Source organism: Pelophylax lessonae (assembly GCF_965119305.1).
Source record: "Pelophylax lessonae genome assembly, chromosome: 3".
In the NCBI taxonomy this organism is placed as follows: domain Eukaryota; kingdom Metazoa; phylum Chordata; class Amphibia; order Anura; family Ranidae; genus Pelophylax; species Pelophylax lessonae.
Genome location: NC_138770.1, coordinates 466,631,524 through 466,648,414, shown reverse-complemented (window position 1 = coordinate 466,648,414; position 16,891 = coordinate 466,631,524). Strand labels below are relative to the sequence as shown.

Below are 16,891 nucleotides of genomic sequence, written 5' to 3'. Positions count from 1 at the left end.
CATAGTAAATCTTAAGGAAATTGAATAAGAACATTTGTAAATTAGTAAAATGTATGGCCAGCTTTAGCATTACTAAAAACAAAAGGGCCTGTCTAATTGAATGCAAACCGATTGATGGGTGCTCATGTTGCAAAGGTTGTGGAAAATCTAAAGTTGATTGTACAAGAATTGTGTGGTCAGCTTGTAACATGCATGGTAACCCTAAGGCCCCATTAACACCTGGGTGTTTGCGATCATGGTAAGAATCACAGCGATTCTGCCCATGTTTCCAAAATGCTCTACAAAACTGACAAATCGCCTTATGCTTGTTCAGGTGGCATTCATTTTCAATGGTACCTAAACACGGGTGCTGGTCTGCTGTGATTGATGTGTGATAAATCATGGCAAACAGCAAAATGCAAAGCTTGCTCCCGCTCCTTTTTCATTGACCAGCTTCGCACACTGCGGTTTGCTGTGGTTGCAGTGCAATTTTTCTTGCCAAAACTGCATTTGTGTTTAGGTGCTATTGAAAATGAAAAGCACCTGAACAAGCGTGGTTCGATTTGTCAGCTTTGTAGAGCATTTTGGGATTGTGGGCATATATATATATATTTTTTTTTTTTCCCCCTGAGAGACTGTAAAGCATTGCATCTGTGATCAGCAGAGGTGCAATGCCAGGTTCTGGCAGACTGTCTGTGTAGCTGTCGGCCTATATTTCCAATACGGACAGGCAGTTAGTAAATGACAGGAAGCTCAATAGACTACCGAGAGCGCTCATCCGTGCCCTGGTAGTTCATTGAGAACTATAAGCCGATAGCCGCAAAGGCTGATGGTCGGGACAGCCCATACACATGTAAGGGGCCCGGGCATTCTGAGGGGCCCCATTGCCCAGGCCCCAACCAACGAGACCGAGTTGTTGTTGCTGCTGTAGTAACTAGCAATTTCTAAAGCTGCAGAATAAGCCAATGCAGCTGAAGGGATGTCTCTTTGCTGGATTGGGATATATGTTTGCTGAATATATGTGGCTGTCATTTTACTGGATTGGAATGTGTCTTTGCTGAATATGAGGCAGTCTCTTTACTAGATTGGGATGTGTCTTTGCTGAATATATGAGGCTGTCTCTTTACCGGATTGGGATGTCTCTTTGTTGGATTAGGATGTCTATTTGCTGAATATATGAGGCAGTCTCTTTACTGGATTGGGATGTCTCTTTGCTGAATATATGGGGATGTCTCTTTGATGGATTGGATCCTATTTCATATATTAAGTTGTAAGTGTTAAAATAGAAGCAGGGGCACTGAAGGACTCGGTGGGATGGCCAGTGGGCGGATTCGGTGGGACGGCCAGAGGGCGGGCCCTGCAGAATGTTGGTGGTCAGGCCCGGAGGGGCCCAGGTCTAAAGTTGTGTAAGGGGCCCCAAAACTTCCAATGACTGCCCTGCTGATGGTAGTTGTAGTTCATTGATTTACAAGACTCTGTGAATGAATGCTGCGGCTGTCTGTGTAGGGGGAACTTTGACTTGTGACAGTGGGTGAAGACCGGCTATCCCGAGCCTGCTGTCACAGAGAGAGAGGATTGGGGAAATGGCAAAAAACAAAAAGAGTAGTAGTAAATTTTGTGTGTGTGCGAGTCCCCTCTCAATCCAGCGAAAGTCCATGACTGTCTCAGCCATCCAGAACTCCCCTCCTCATTAGCTAAGACACAGCAGGGGAGCCATTGGCACCCTCTGCTGTTAATCAAAATCAGTTAGCCAATGAGGAGTAAGAGGGGGTGGAGCTGAACCGCAGCTCCGTGTCTATATGGACACACGGAGCTGTGCCTTGTCTAGGGTGCCCCTATAGCAAGCTGCTAGCTGTGGGGGCACTAATAAGGGAGGGAGGGGCCAGGAGCATCGAAGAGGGAACCGGAAAGAGGAGGATCCGGCCTGCCCTGTGCAAAACCAATTGCAGAGCAGGGAAGTATAACATAACATGTTTGGTATTTTTGTTGGGGAAAAAAAAAAACAGAGACTTTACAATTACTTTAAGCTACATTGGTAGTAGAGCTGCGTGATTCTGGCTAAAATGGAAATCACAATTTTTTTGCTTAGAATAAAGATCACGATTCTCGGCGTAACATCATCATTTACATTATACAAAAAATTGGGCTAACTTTACTGTTTGAAATTTCATTATAGTCTATTTTCCCCCCCAAAAACTGTGTTTAAAAGACTTCTGCGCAAATACAGTGTGACATAAAAGATTGCAACGATCAATATTTTATTCTCTAGGGTCTCTGCTAAAAAAAATAAAATTGTGTATATGTGTGTGTGTGTATATATATATATATATATATATATATATATATATATATATATATATATATATATATATATATATGTTTGTTTTTAGCAAAAAAATACTGATTTTAATTTGTAAGCAGCAATTGTCAGAAAAAGGCTGGGTCTTTAAGAGGTTAAACTGCCCTCACTTACAGACTGAAGTTCATTCCTAAACTAAAGATTAAAAAGATACATTGTAAAGCATTGTGTTTATAGCTCTCTAGCAGCTTTAACAATGTTGATAAACATTTACTGGGACTCTTTTTTTTTATTTTTCTTTGACAGCTGTGAGTGAGCAGAGAATGGCTCTGTAAGAATGGAGGACATGCAGTTTTAAATCGTAATGGTGGGTGAATGGAGATTGCGATTTTGTTTAAGGATTAATCGTGCAGCTCCAATTGGTAGTCAGATGGGATAATATGCAACATGAAACCTTATACCCCATGGTGTGCTAGGCAGGCAGTACCGCCACCAGACACAGTCCATTCTTGTAAATGGGGCTGCACCACAACCATTTGTATTGTGCCCGATTGTGGCACCATGCTGTGGGCTTTTCAGGGTTAAAACAGATGGTGTGGAGGCAACATATAGAGCACAAACGTGGGTTAAAATAAAGCACCCGGGTAAGCAGCAGCATAGAAACCGATATGCAAGTCAGACAAGACAGCCATATAGATTGTACTTGGAGATTAGAAAATCAGCACAGAAGGAATAGAAAGTGTAGCAAGAAAGAGAAAGCAAAGCAGTCTTGAGTAGAACGGATGTAGATCTAGGACAAATTTGGTTACTAGGGGGGAGATGAGAGGAAAGATCCTACAACAGTCACCTGCCTTTACATGATATTTATCATAGGGCAGAGTGGACGTAGGCTAAGGTGTCTCACCATGGACTGAGGACCATAGAACTTTCCTGACCACTGATGTAAAAGTGATCTGTTTTCTGGTTTACTGAAGTTGAGTAATCACTTTCATCAGAGCAATTCTGTTTGGTGTTTTAGGGAAGTTGCCATATTTCATCAAGTTAGATGGCCTAGCATGTAATGTTTTCTGCAAAATGTTTTTGTATATGTGTATAAAAAAAGAGATCAAAACAAACCGTGTCCAAAAAAGTTTATTTTATGTACCTTTGGAAATCTTTCTTTTTTTTCCACAATTTCCTTACAGTGATACTAAAAAGAGAAGTGTTAATTGCCCTAATTCATTCACGTAAATCGCATACTGTATATCATGGCACTCTATTTTGTTTATATTTAAAAAGCCTCTTAGGGCTCTTTCACACGGGCGGTCCGATCAGATCCGCCTGTCAGTTTTTTAGGCGGATCTGATCGGATCCTCCATGCAGCTCTATGGGGCAGCGGGTGTCAGCGGAGACACCTCCGCTGACACCCGCTGCCATCCGCATCCAATCCTGTGCTGAAATCTGGACGGATGGAAACCCTATTTTTCCATCCGTTCAGTAATCGGAGCGGATCTGATGAGAGCGGACAAGCGGTCCGCTCTCCTCCGATCCCCCATAGAGGGCAGCGGGTGCTGAGACACCTCCCTCTCCGCTCATCAAGCGGAGACGGAGCTGTCATCCGCCGGCTCAGCGGGGATCGCGGATCGATCCCCGCTGAGCAACACGGATCCGCCTGCGGAGGCGGACCATGTGAAAGAGCCCTTAGGCCCCTTTCACACAGGCTTTCCTATCCGCTCCGCCTGTCAGTTTGTCAGGCGGACCTGATCAGATGCTCCATGTACCTCTATGGAGCAGCGGGTGTCAGCAGAGACATCTCCGCTGACACACGCTGCTATCTGATCCGATCCTGTCCGTGAAATCCAGACTGATGGAAACCCTGTTTTTCCATCCGTTTTGGAGGATCGGATGAAAAAGACAGGTGATCTCCCATAGAGTAGAGCGGGGATCTGACAGGTCTGTCTCAGCACAGAGAGCGGAGATGGACCTGTCATCCGCCTGCTCAGCGGGGATCGGCGGATCGATCCCCCGCTGAGTAAAACGGAATCCACCGGGCGCAAAGGCTGTGTGAAAGGAACAGAAGTACCTTATTTCTGCAGCGCTGTTGTGTGGTGACATGATCTTTCCATGTTCTTTTGCATTAGCAGGGAAAGATCCTTGAGGGGCTTCAAATACTACAGTATGAGTCTGTCTTCACAGCCCTGATTGGTGCTGTGCCAGTCACATGTCTAAAAAAAAAAAAACCAGAAGAGCAATTTGAATTAGATTATAAATAACTGTTTTACTACTCCCTATACATCTTTATTGAACATTTAAATGTGTGTATGTATGTATGTGTGTGTGTGTGTGTATGTATATATATATATATATATATATATATATATATATAATATATATATATAAAATTTTATTTTTTTTCTGTGCATTAAAATTGTGTATTAAAATAATTTTCCATTCAGAGGACCGTGAATGAGTGATGCGTCCGGTAGGTCGGAGCCTCGCACAGCTGTCTTTTTTTAATTGTGGCAGTAGACACAAGGAGGAGATTCCTGGTCTGCTGTCACAACCGGGATCCAGGAGGTGGGGCCGCAGGGGCCGGTGCATTCATACCATGTTAAATATAATACTATATCCCGTGTATATATACTATATCCCGCCCCACGTGTTTAATATGGGTGTAACATGTTTTATGAAAGGTGAACGTATCCTTTTAATACTGATTTTAATAAAACTAAGCTTGTTTTTGTAGTTTCTTAGTAAATGTAATTAATCAATATACTGTATCCCCCCCCCCCCCTAGTATTTAGCAATAGAAAAAAAATGGAGGAGGAGCCTCTCTCAATATGCTCACATGTGTGGCTTTATAGGCACATAGGCTGCTCCAATAAGAAAAAGGAGGAAATGAAGAGCTTAGAACTGAGCATGTAGGGGACACCAGCTGGTCTACACAATTTCAGCCAGGAGTGTGGACACAGAAGATGGAGGGAAACTGTAGGCAGGATCAACCAGGTATATTTCACTGTATACAGTATAAGTACTCTTATATAATCTGTAATGAGAGTTTGTCATAGTCTAGGTTTAATGACACTTTAAAAGAGAAGTTTGGCTTACAAAAAACAACAATCTTACTCGCCTAGATGGCCACAGCTGTCCGCCACCGAGATCGAGAACTGAGCGATCAAATACAGCTGAATGCTCGGCTCTGTCTTCAGCCTGCAAAGAGCCTGTGACTGTCAGAAACCAGCTCTATGCTTTGCCCCTCCAGCATTCGATTCTAGCACAATATCTCCCCCCGGACAATATCCCCCCTCTAACCCTATGTCCCGGGGGATGTTGTCGTGGGGGGATATTATCTGGGGGGATGTTTTCCGGGGGAATGTTGTCCCTGGGGTATCTTTTCCGGGGGGATATTGTCCTGATACCCTCTGCCCCTCCAGCATTCACTGAAGCACTGAGCTGTGGAGGGGAGGGAGGGGCTATCTCAGGTTCTCGGCGAATTGCTATGTGGCTGAGCCAGCTGCTGGTCCAGGCATCTGGGTGGATTCCAACTGTAAAGTTGGGATCTTTCCTCAGCCTAGACCGGCAGAGTGACGTCAGGCAACAGCAGGCTTTTCCCAGCTTTCTGCTGAAAACTGGTCTGGAGAAGCATAGCCAAAATAGTTTAGAAAAAAAGAATCTCGGATTTACACCTCATGTTACGATGTTACTCGGCTGTATTTCAATTCACTGCCTTTGTTGACTTGTATGCCTTTATCTCAATAAACATTGAATTTGAGAAAAAAAAAAGAATCTCTGGCTCACTTTTACTTTAAGGCCCGTTGCACACTAGGCATATAGCCCATGTACACTCGGTCCCAGGGTTCAGAGTTTCCAGTTGGAAAGGGAGGAAAGATGTACCAAGCGATACTCGCATTTGGTGATGTATGCCCAGAACGCAGGTATTCTGTGTTCTATGCATTCTTCCGTGAACACATAGGACCCTAAGGCCTCTAAATGCCAACTCCTCTAAATGCCTTTTCTCCTGGCAGAAAAGCTGCTTAAAAAATGAGGCAAAGAAAGTGCTTTGCATATGCGTTTATGTGCATTTGACAAATAATGTATTCTGTTGGCCAGTATATTTTTGTGAATGGCGTTCATGCTAGGCAGCCAATCTCCTGTGTTTACTATGCAGCAGGGCATCCCCCCTCAGCATGGAACAAAGAGGCTAGTGGAGATCATTAGAGTAGTGATGTCCTCTACTGGGGTTTCCAAATTCTAGACTGATCCCACAATTATTTTATATGCTTAGTTTCATTGGACCACGCTGGATGTAAAGCCTGGAATTTATCTTTAAAGTTCTGTATAGATGCCTTTCCTAAAAGACCATGCCATAGAAAAGTGTGACTAGGTTGTGTGTAACTTTGGCTGCCATAAGGTTTTAGTTTCTTGATCCTTTTGGTCCCAAGACATGCAATCTTATTGTGATACTAAGGTCTTGAAGTTTTTTTTTTTTTTTTTCTATTAAAATAACAAACCTAAAAAAACAAACATGTAAGTCTCCATTCACACTAGTACGACTTGTCATGCAACTTGGTCAGCCTGATAAGTCGTACACCGGCGCGGTACAGGAACGGTTCTAATAGGAGCGATACAAGTCGCTCTGACTTGGAAAAAGGGTCCTGTACTACTTCGGGGCGACCTGGAGCGACTTGCATTGACATTCATTTTGTGAAGTCCGTGCAAGTCGTGCCGAAGTCGCGCTTAACAGGTCGCCCCTGAAGTCGTGCTGCTTCAGTGTAAATGCGGTCTTATACTTACCTGCCCTGTGTAATGGTTTGGCACGGGGCAGCCCAGATCCTCCTCTTCTCGGGTTCCCTGCCAGCGCTCCTGGACCCTTCCTCCTGTTCAGTGCCCCCACAGCAAGCTGCTTGCTATGGGGGCACCCGAGCCAAGCTGCAGCACCATGTATCCATTCAGGCACAGGGCTGCCATTCTGCCCCACCCCTGTCTCTCCTGGTTGGCTAACTGAGTTTGACAGTGGGAGCTAATGGCGCCGCTGCTGTATCTCATTCAGGAGAGAGTGTCATGGATAGCTGAGGTATTCGTGGACATCCCTGGATAGAGATAGGGCTCAGGTAAGTATTAGGAGTTATGGCTGCACGCAGAAAGTTTTTTTTTTTTTCTTTTATCTTAATGCATAGAATGCATTAAGATTAAAAAAAAAAAAACCTTCTGACTTTACAACCCATTTAACAACTGTTTTTGTTTTAATTGATACTTTTCCTTTTGGGAAACAAAATTCCCTAATGCAAAATTAAACTTTGTATCACATGTTATGTTTTTCTTTTGGCACAAATAAAAAAAGTAAAACAAATGTATCAGCTTGCAGTAATATTGATTACTGTAGATGCCGTACTTGTAGGCGATTTTCTGTTCCCCTGAAATCTGGCTGAGTTACTGTCAAAAGTGAGCTTAGCATTTAGGAGCTTGTGCATACAGACCTATATATGGGTGTACAGCGCCCAGGTGCCCCAGCTGGTGCATAGTTCTGCCCATAGAAATGTAAACACTAGTACTTGCATTTAACTGGGAAAATACGTCATATGTTTGATGTTTAATCCTGAGGTTATGGCTGCAGCTAGAGGCCATAACCCCGGTATTAAAATGTCGCTCAGGTGCCAGTCTTCCTGATAAAAGTGATCCGAGTGGCTGATTAACTGCTGGATCATGTTTACAACCCGCACAAAGGGTCGCCCATACAAGAGCGCTGCAGGAGGATTTCACTTATCAACACTGGTTGGAAATCAAGTGATTTTCTTTGCAGGTAGAAGGAAAAAAAATACATAATCTCTGGGCTGCTTTAGTCTAGCCTTTACACTATTTTTAAGCCTTTTAGTGCACAGTTGTATGCAGGACCCAATGTATAGAATTTTTGTGATGGCTTTTGTGTACATTGTTCCCATGCACTAACCAGCACTGAAACCTTATAAGCACAAAGATAGCTATTTAGAGCTTTTACTTTATGTTCTTTGGCTAGCAGACAGAACTTTTGGTCTGAGTCATGCAGTGTACTTGTGATTAGCTTGAGCTGGGGTGGGAATATTTAGCTTCCTTTCTGATTCATAGCAATATTAAACAAAACTGCCAGTAGTTGTTGGAAACTTGTTCTAATTCACTTAGTTACAGTATATCCTATTTACAGTGGATATAGAAAGAATCACCATCTCCACTTTTAAAATAAACCTATTTAGTCAGGGGGAAAAAAAAAAAAAAACGGTGTAAAAAATCATATAGTTTTACATGGGTCCATCTTTTCTTCATATATGATCTCACAGTCCATCAATAAATGATTCAATGTCCGTGAAAAAAAAATGCAGTCCCATCCACTAAAAACTCTTCAGTAATTGCCTCTGATCAGCACAGTGCCCTTCACCCCACCTATTGGTGTCTTTTCACCTGCTTGAATGGACCTACCTCGCTTATTTAAAGGAGGTCTTTATGCGCTTTGCAGTATAAGGCCCCTTTCACACATGCTGTCCGTTTTGTCCGTTTTTCATCCATCCGTTGACGGATGAAAAACGGACATCAATGTATCTCTATGTAAAAACGGATGACAACGGATGATCATCCGTTAACATCCGTTTTCCTCCGCTTCCGTCAATGTCCGTTTTTTTTTGAACGGATGAATGCCCTATTGTTCATCCATCAAAAAAACGGATCTGACGAAAAACGGATGAAAACGGATGACAACGGACGAAGAAACGGATGGAAAACTGATACATTTTGACGTGACTGATGAACTGAACGGACCGTATGTGTGAAAGGGACCTAAAGCCCCATGCACACTGGATGTTATCAAATCATCAGTAGAAAGCTGTAGCTGTATGGGGTTTTTCAGCTTTTTTGCAGTAGTGTTTTTCAGCGTTTTTTAGCTTTTTTTTTTAGCAAAACTATACTATCCATCAAAAAAAAGGGATCGGACGAAAAACGGATGACAATTGACGAAAAACGGATGACAATTGATGAAAAACGGATGACAACTGACGAAAAAACGGATGAAAAACTGATACATTTTGACGTGACTGAACTGATGAACTGAACGGGACCGTATGTGTGAAAGGGGCCTTAAGAAATGACACTTTGCTACAATGTAAAGTAGTGAGTGTACAGCTTGTATAACATTGTAATTTGCTGTCCCCTCAAAATAACTCAACACACACTACTTTACATTGTAGCAAAGTGTAATTTCTTCAGTGTTGTCACATGAAAGGTATAATGAAATATTTACAAAAATGTGAGGGGTGTACTCACTTTTGTGAGATACTGTATGTGTGTATGGACACATAGGATAACATGCTGGGGAGTTTACTGGCTGCAAAAAAAAAAAAAAAGTCTGACGTCAAAATCAGCAACTGTAAAAACGTCCAGTGTGCATGGCACCGCTCCCACTCACTGTACACTCCAAATCTGTGGTTCTAAGCCTGGAGTCATTCATATAGAAGGAAAGAATCATAGTGCTAATTGCTGATAAAAAGTATTTATTTCCATATAAAAGTCCACTCACATTTCAGAAGTAAAAAACAAGCATTTCACAATAAAATCCTCGGCACACGTGGCTCCACCTAGTCCCAGTGTGATTACGTCACCGCCCACCTGATGCATAGCGTTAGGTGGGCTTTCTTAACCACTTTTAGCCCGCCCTATAGGCAATTGACGGCGGGAAGGTGGTTGCATTATCCTGACCCGCCATCATATGACAGGGGTGCCCAGAGCGGCGATCGGTGCTGCGGTGTGTCACTCTGACACACCGCATCTCCGTTCTCGGTAAAGAGCCTACTGACGTAGGCTCTTTACCATGTGACCAGTTGCGTCCAATCTGGTAAATAGGAAGAGCCGTTGATCGGCTTTCCTCAGTTCTTGCCTGACGGGCACGAGTAGAGGAGAGCCAATCTCCGGCTCTCCTGACAGGGGGTGTCTGTGTTGGTAATCAGAGCATTGATTACCAGTGCAGACCCTTGGGGGGATGCCCACCCATGGCCACCATAGATGGCAATCAGGGCTCAGGGAGCCTGCCAGTGGTGCCCTCCCCATCAGTGCTGCCCACCATTGCCATCTATCAGTGCTGCCCATCATTGCCATCATCAGTGCTGCCCACCAGTGCCCCCCAATGCTGCATATCAGTGCTACCAATCAGTTCCACCAATCAGTGCCTATCAGTGCTTCCTTATCAGTGCAGGAAAAAACTTATTCTATTTACAAAACTTTATAACATAAACAAAATAACTTTTTTTTTTTTTTCAAACTTTTCTGGCTTTTTTTATTCGTGTAGCAAAAAAGAAAAAACCTTGCGGTGATCAAATACCACCAAAAGAAAGCTCTGTTTGTGGGGAAAAAAATGACATAAATTTTGGTTTTGTTGCATGACCGCGCAATTGTCATTCAAAATGCAACAGCGCTAAAAGCTGAAAATTGGCCTGGGCAGGAAGGGGGTGTAACTGCCCTGGTATTGAAGTGGTTAAAGGTTTAGGCTGAATTTAAAAGATGGACTCAAATTTATTATACTGTATATAGATTATTTTTTTTACACTGTTTTCAGATATTTATTTATGCACTATAATTTAATTGCACTTTATTGTAGGAGAGCGCTGCACTTTTTATGTGACTATATATATTTATTGCATTTTGTACAGGTATTTTGATGCATAGTGGTGCTAACTGCTTTGTGTAGTAGAGAGTTGAGTAATAGGTGGTTTATACACAGGCATTCCGTGGAAAGTGTTTTTTTTTTTTTTCACATATTTCATTGCTTTGCAGCCTGAAATGAAGACAGACGCAGTTTGTTTTATCCAGCTGTGGTTACAGTGTATAATATCTAAGTGAAAGATCTGACACCAACATGTTTGAAAGAAATTAAAAAAAATTCCAAACCAGAATTACTGATTTGCAAAAATGATCACCCCTTGTGTCATTATTTTGTTTAAACCAAAAGGTGGTTCATTACAGTCTTTAGTCTATTGGGATATGTCTCTACTAACTTTGCACATCTAGACTTTGCAATATGTTCCCACTCTTCTTTGCTGAGCTGCTAAAGTGCAGTTAAATTTGATGGTGACCATTTGTGGGTTGCAGTATACAAGTCATTCCACAGATTATCAATGTGGTTTACGTCTGGGCTTTGACTAGGCCATGCAGGGATATCCACCTTTTTCTCCTTCAACCACTGTGCCCTCTGCCAGAAAGTTGTCAATGGGAACAAGTTTTAACTTTCAACATGACTATGACCCAAAGCTTACAGCAAAAATGATCACACAGGAGAAAAATGTGAATGTCCTTGCATGGCCTATCCATAGCCCAGACTTAAACCCCATTGAAAATCTGTGGAATGACGTGAAGACTCACGTCCACAAACGATCACCATGACATATAAAAAAAATTTTACCTTTAGAACCACTTTAAGCAGAGTAAAATAAAATACAGTAGCTGTACCAATGTTATTCTATCTTCCTGTTTGCTGGATTGCCAACCCCCTCCTACCTCTCATGTCTGGCTATTCTAGAGGCCGCCTATTTTTGTAGTAATGAACCAGTAGTAAGGCATGAAAGGGGTTGAGCCACAGTCAACAATAAGTAGTTTAGTTCCTTTTTTCGGTGGAAACGCAAGCCAGTATTCTGAGATCATTGGGTGCGGGGAAAAAGACCAGACTTGATGTGAAGGCATATAGAGGTTTATTTACTAAAGCTGGAGAGTGCAAAATCCGGTTCAATTCTGCATAGAAACCAATCCGCTTCTAACCTCAGCTTGTTCAATTAAGCTTTGGCATAAAAACCTGGAAGCTGATTGGTTTCTAAGTTTTAAGTTTTTGGGGTTTCTTTCATAAGCTAGGAGTCTCTCCAGGGCTCCCTCACCTGTATGACAGCTCAGGACAAATCACCGAATTATGCGGTCCTCCACACCTGGAAGAACCCAGTAATTTATTTTCTCTTAGCAGCTGAATGGAACAGAGGAAGAGTAAATGTGTATGTAAACTCTAAAGCCTGGTACACATGAGCCAAATATCGGCCGGTCCAACAAAAACCGACTGACAGGCCTGTGTGTACATCAACCTTTCTGACAGAAGCCTGCTGAACGAGCATGCTGGAAAACCAGCATCTGATCGGCACTGGCAGCCAATGGCTGCGAGTGCTGATCGGAGTTTTCTGGTGGGGACAGTACAACACAGTAGCTCAGTGGGGAGATCGAGGTACTAATGTCGCATAGTTGGTACAGCAAGCTCCTCAGTTTTTTTTTTTTTTTTTCCCCATTCAGCCAATTGGTGTGTACGAGGCATAAGTCTATTTTTCAGTATGCCGTACTGTCTTCAGCAAATGTTTTTTGTGAATCTGTTGGTAATAACACTTCCTCTTTCAGGCTGACAATATTGAAGGATAAGTTCACTTTTTAGGAAAAAAATAATAAATGCACATTTTTTTTTTTTTTTGCTGGTAAATAAATGTGCATATTATTATTATTATTATTATTATTATTATTATATCTTTTTTTTTTTTTTGGAGCCTGTAATTATTGCATCAGTGATCAGCAGATTGCTGGTGCCATGCAGGTCTCTAGCATATCTGCCAGTGTATCTGTGTGCCCCTACATCCAGTATGGGCAAGGGGATACAATCAGACAAGAATAGAGAATGCACTACCATGACACTCCACGTTACCAAAGGTAAACCTTTTCTTTAAGCCACTGCCTTTCAATTAGCAGCAGCATTGTCAAACTGCCTTGCTTGCTTCTTTGGGCTGCCTATTAGCACTATCGGAGAGAAGTGGCCCAATGGCCAATCAAAGAAGTCTGCACACAGGCTGGAAACTGCTGCTAACCCTAAAGTAGCGATTTGGCGTTTTCAGCCTGCAACAGGAAGGGCTGGTACTGGCACAGTCTCCAACTTAGAAACTTTGCAACAGATTCACAAAATAAGATTTGCTTAAAAAAAAAAATTGTAGAGTGAGGCGTGATGTGAAATATACATTGTAAGGAAAGGTGAGCATATTCTGCTGGAGAGGAAGGTGTTAAAGTAATGCCCCATACACACGTGTCGATAGTTGGCCGTGAATTTTCGGCCAACGTCCGATAAGCCGATTTTCGGCTTGTTAGTATGATGCTTTCGACAACCGACTCCGACTTTTTGGCCGAAAAAAATCTGGTGTGCAGGCTATAAAATTTTTGCTGGCCGTCAACACAACGGCCGATTTTCCGTCAGTCAGTACAGATTTCGGCAGACAAAAATCTGATGACGAAGACTGGGCATGCTCAGAGAAGAAAAAACACACGGAAAGTAAACCAGCACATGACATCACTTCTGAAGTTGATTTTTGTTGGCCGAGAAAATTCGTGTGCAGTCTAGGCACATTCCAACCAACGAAACACCACTCTGGACAAAAGTCAGACGATCGGTCGGCCGATAATCGTTCCGTGTGTACGAGGCTTAACTCTATCAATAAAAGGGCTTCCTACAAATAAGAACTTAGATACTTGCCTCTTGCTGATGGCCTTGCTAAATGATTCATTGATAAGGGGGCCTTCTATTGGTTCCTTCCTTTTAGGCTTCTTAAATACGTTAATTATTCTGTTTTCTCCACTAACTGGGCCTCCTCTGCCAATATTCCCATCTGGGGTAATCCACTTCTTCACAAATTTTTTTACAGTACCTAGTGCTGGCATCATGTCTTCTGTGGGGCTCAAATTCCTACATCAACTCTTCCATTAAGGTAGACTGAAAGATTTCTCTACCATGAAAGCAAAATTTGGGATTCAGCCAAAACCTTTCTGTTGCTACCTGCAGCTGCGGCATGCAGTTATTTGCCAGTTTTGATCACATATGGTAACTGTTCTGTCTCAGCATCGATTGTACCTGTGTCCCTCTTGTAGATACCCAGTCTGTAAGTGTGTGCAGCAGGTTGAATGATGGCTTTAACAGATAGTTTACTCAATGAATAAAGACTCCAGAGGTGTTCTCCAATGCTTCTTTATGCTTCAAGTTAGCAAAGGCATAAACATAGAGGCTTTTCCATAGTTAAATTTACAATGAAGTTACACAGCTTCCACACTCTGCAGTCTCCTCATAACAACTAAACAAAATGGCAGTTACAGCAGGAAAATGGAGATGGGAGAAACCATCTAGCCAGAAACAGCAGGGGTGCTAGGAAGATACCAATATCATAGCATAACGTAACATGTAATAACAACTGCTAGACAGTTAAAGCTGCGTGGCAGCACACTCCCCGCCTGGTATCGTGAGATACCACTACACAATTATTTTCCATAAACATACAATTAACATTGCATACAGTAGAATGCTATGTAGCCCTCTCCTCTAAGCTAACTATGCTAGAGATCTAAGTGACTCCTTCACATAACACTGAATCAGAATTTTTTTGGAAGCAGGCATAATTAGGACTGTCTCAGTGACTGGTCTCAGGAAGGTTTTTGGGCTCCTGTCCTTTACAATCCTGACTTCCACACTTCGGACCTTTCCATCATCACTAGCAATGGCCTTTGTAATAACTCCAACTGGCCACTGGATCCGATTGGTTTGCTTTTCTTTTAGAAGAACCAGGTCTCCTTCCTTTAAGTTAGGCTTCTGGGTTTGCCACTTTTTACGTCCTTGAAGAAGTGTGAGGTATTCCCTCCTCCATCTGTTCCAGAAACAATCTGCAAGGTATTGAGCATATCTCCATTGACGTTTATATATGTCCTTTTCATCAAAGATGCTCTTTGGCGCTGGGATCTGTCCAATGTTCCGGCTCAATAATGCAGCTGGAGTTAAAACAGTTGGACATTCTGGGTCTGTGGATACAGCTGTCAGCGGTCTTGAGTTGATTATTGCTGCGACCTCAGCAAGGAATTTAGTAAGTACTTCATGGGTAAGACGTGAAGAACTCACATCAAGCAACATAGAATCCAGTATGCGCCTTGCCATCCCAATCATACGTTCCCATGCTCCGCCCATGTGTGAAGCGTGTGGTGGGTTGAATTTCCACTGGTTTGCAGTGGCGGAGAAGGTGGCCCTTGGAGGTGGCTCTGTCTGAGAAGCTCGCTCCCGCAGGGGTTTGTTAATGCTCTGGGACGCTCTCTCGCTATAATTGAACTGGTTGGTCAGTTTTCTCTCCTTCTTGTTCCTGGATGGTATTTCCTCACCTTCTGTCCATTCTTCACTAGCCTGAGCGTCAGACTTCCCATCTGTATCTTTGTCTCCCGGCTCTGTGGAGTCGTTGGTCTGAGTCTCTTCAATGACTCCCAACTTCGCCATCTGTCGTCGCGCTTTATCAGAGTCTTCGTTTAACATGTTTCCATCCAGGGAGAAGTGTACGGCCAGCTGGTCCACGATGCTAATGGGTTTGTAGGCCAGTTCCTTAAAACTGTACCTCACAATGTTCTGGGGGGCATGAGGGTTGTTTGCAGTCAGGATACGAGTGAATTCCTCCTTAAGTTCAGCCTCGCTGAGTTCCAGCTGGTCCGGAGGCTTAACCAGAGTCTTGGCCTGCATCCATTCATCAGCTCCATCCCCCATAACTGTGGAGTCATCTTCATCCTCCAAATTTCTTCTTGAGCAGATGTTGGAACTCAATGCTACAACTTCAGGCCGGATTTCCGGATCAGTATCTGGATCCTCCAGGTGGAAATCGATATCTTCTTCTGAGTTTGTAGAAGACTGGTCCATTAAAAACTTGGGTTCTGAAAACCAAATGGTTTGTGTGAGGACAACTGCTGGCACTAAAATCTTCTGCATGAATGCTAGAAAGTGCTCTCGCTTCTCAGGTTTGTTACGGAGAGTTTTCTTCAGTGCAGCAAATCTGGTTAAAGCTTGTTCTCGATTGTTAGGGAGAGTAAGCCTTGGTACTCGGAAGGGTACTGGAGCTACCCAATTGTTGGAATTGTCCTTGAAGAACTCTTCATCCGTAATCTTAATGAGCTCCTTGTCTTCGACTGAAGGAGCAATCTTGTTGTCATCACAAGTAGTCTGGTACACTGAATCACCAAAGTCCTTTTGAGAAGTGAGCTTGCAGTTAATGCTTTGGAGTGCTTGATATGGAACTTCGTTCTTAAAATCAAGTCTTTCCTTCACATAATAGTGCGATGGACATTTCATCAATTGACAGGTAACATTAGTTTTGTAGGAAGCTACATCCAAGAGCTTGTGAGATTGGTCTAAGCAGACTTCTCCTATTATCACCCATCCAAGATCGAGTTTCTGGGCCTGAGGAGCATCATCTGGACCGTTACATAACTCTCTTATTTTATGAACTCTAGGAATGTCTCTCCCTAGTAGAATCAAAATCTTAACATCCTTGTTAAGTGGTGGAATGTAGTTAGCAATGTGGCTCAAATGAGGGTGATGATGTGCAACCTCTGGTGTGGGGATTTCTTCTCTGTTGTTCGGTAGCTGATCACATTCAATTAGCGTTGGAAGAGAAAACTCTGTGTTCTCATATTCTGATGCGACTATGAAGCCATGGGCTCTTCTTCCAGAAGTATTGACCTTTCCTGCACATGTCTGCAAGGTATAGGACCAGGCCTCTCCTTGAATGTTGAATAGGTCAAAGAATTCTGTACTGGCCAATGAGCGATTGCTCTGATCATCGAGTATGGCGTACATTTTTATGGATTTTTGTG

General features: G+C 42.9%; 2 protein-coding genes across 2 annotated transcripts in view; one reads left to right on the top strand and one right to left on the bottom strand.

The window, feature by feature from the left end:
- Positions 1 to 16,891, top strand: part of LYST (lysosomal trafficking regulator) — a 409,773-nt gene that overhangs the window by 4,238 nt on the left and 388,644 nt on the right. The gene's annotated exons all lie outside the window — the stretch shown is intronic.
- Positions 1 to 16,891, bottom strand: part of LOC309550583 (uncharacterized protein) — a gene marked incomplete at both ends in the record, with an annotated part of 30,521 nt that overhangs the window by 11,169 nt on the left and 2,461 nt on the right. The gene's annotated exons all lie outside the window — the stretch shown is intronic.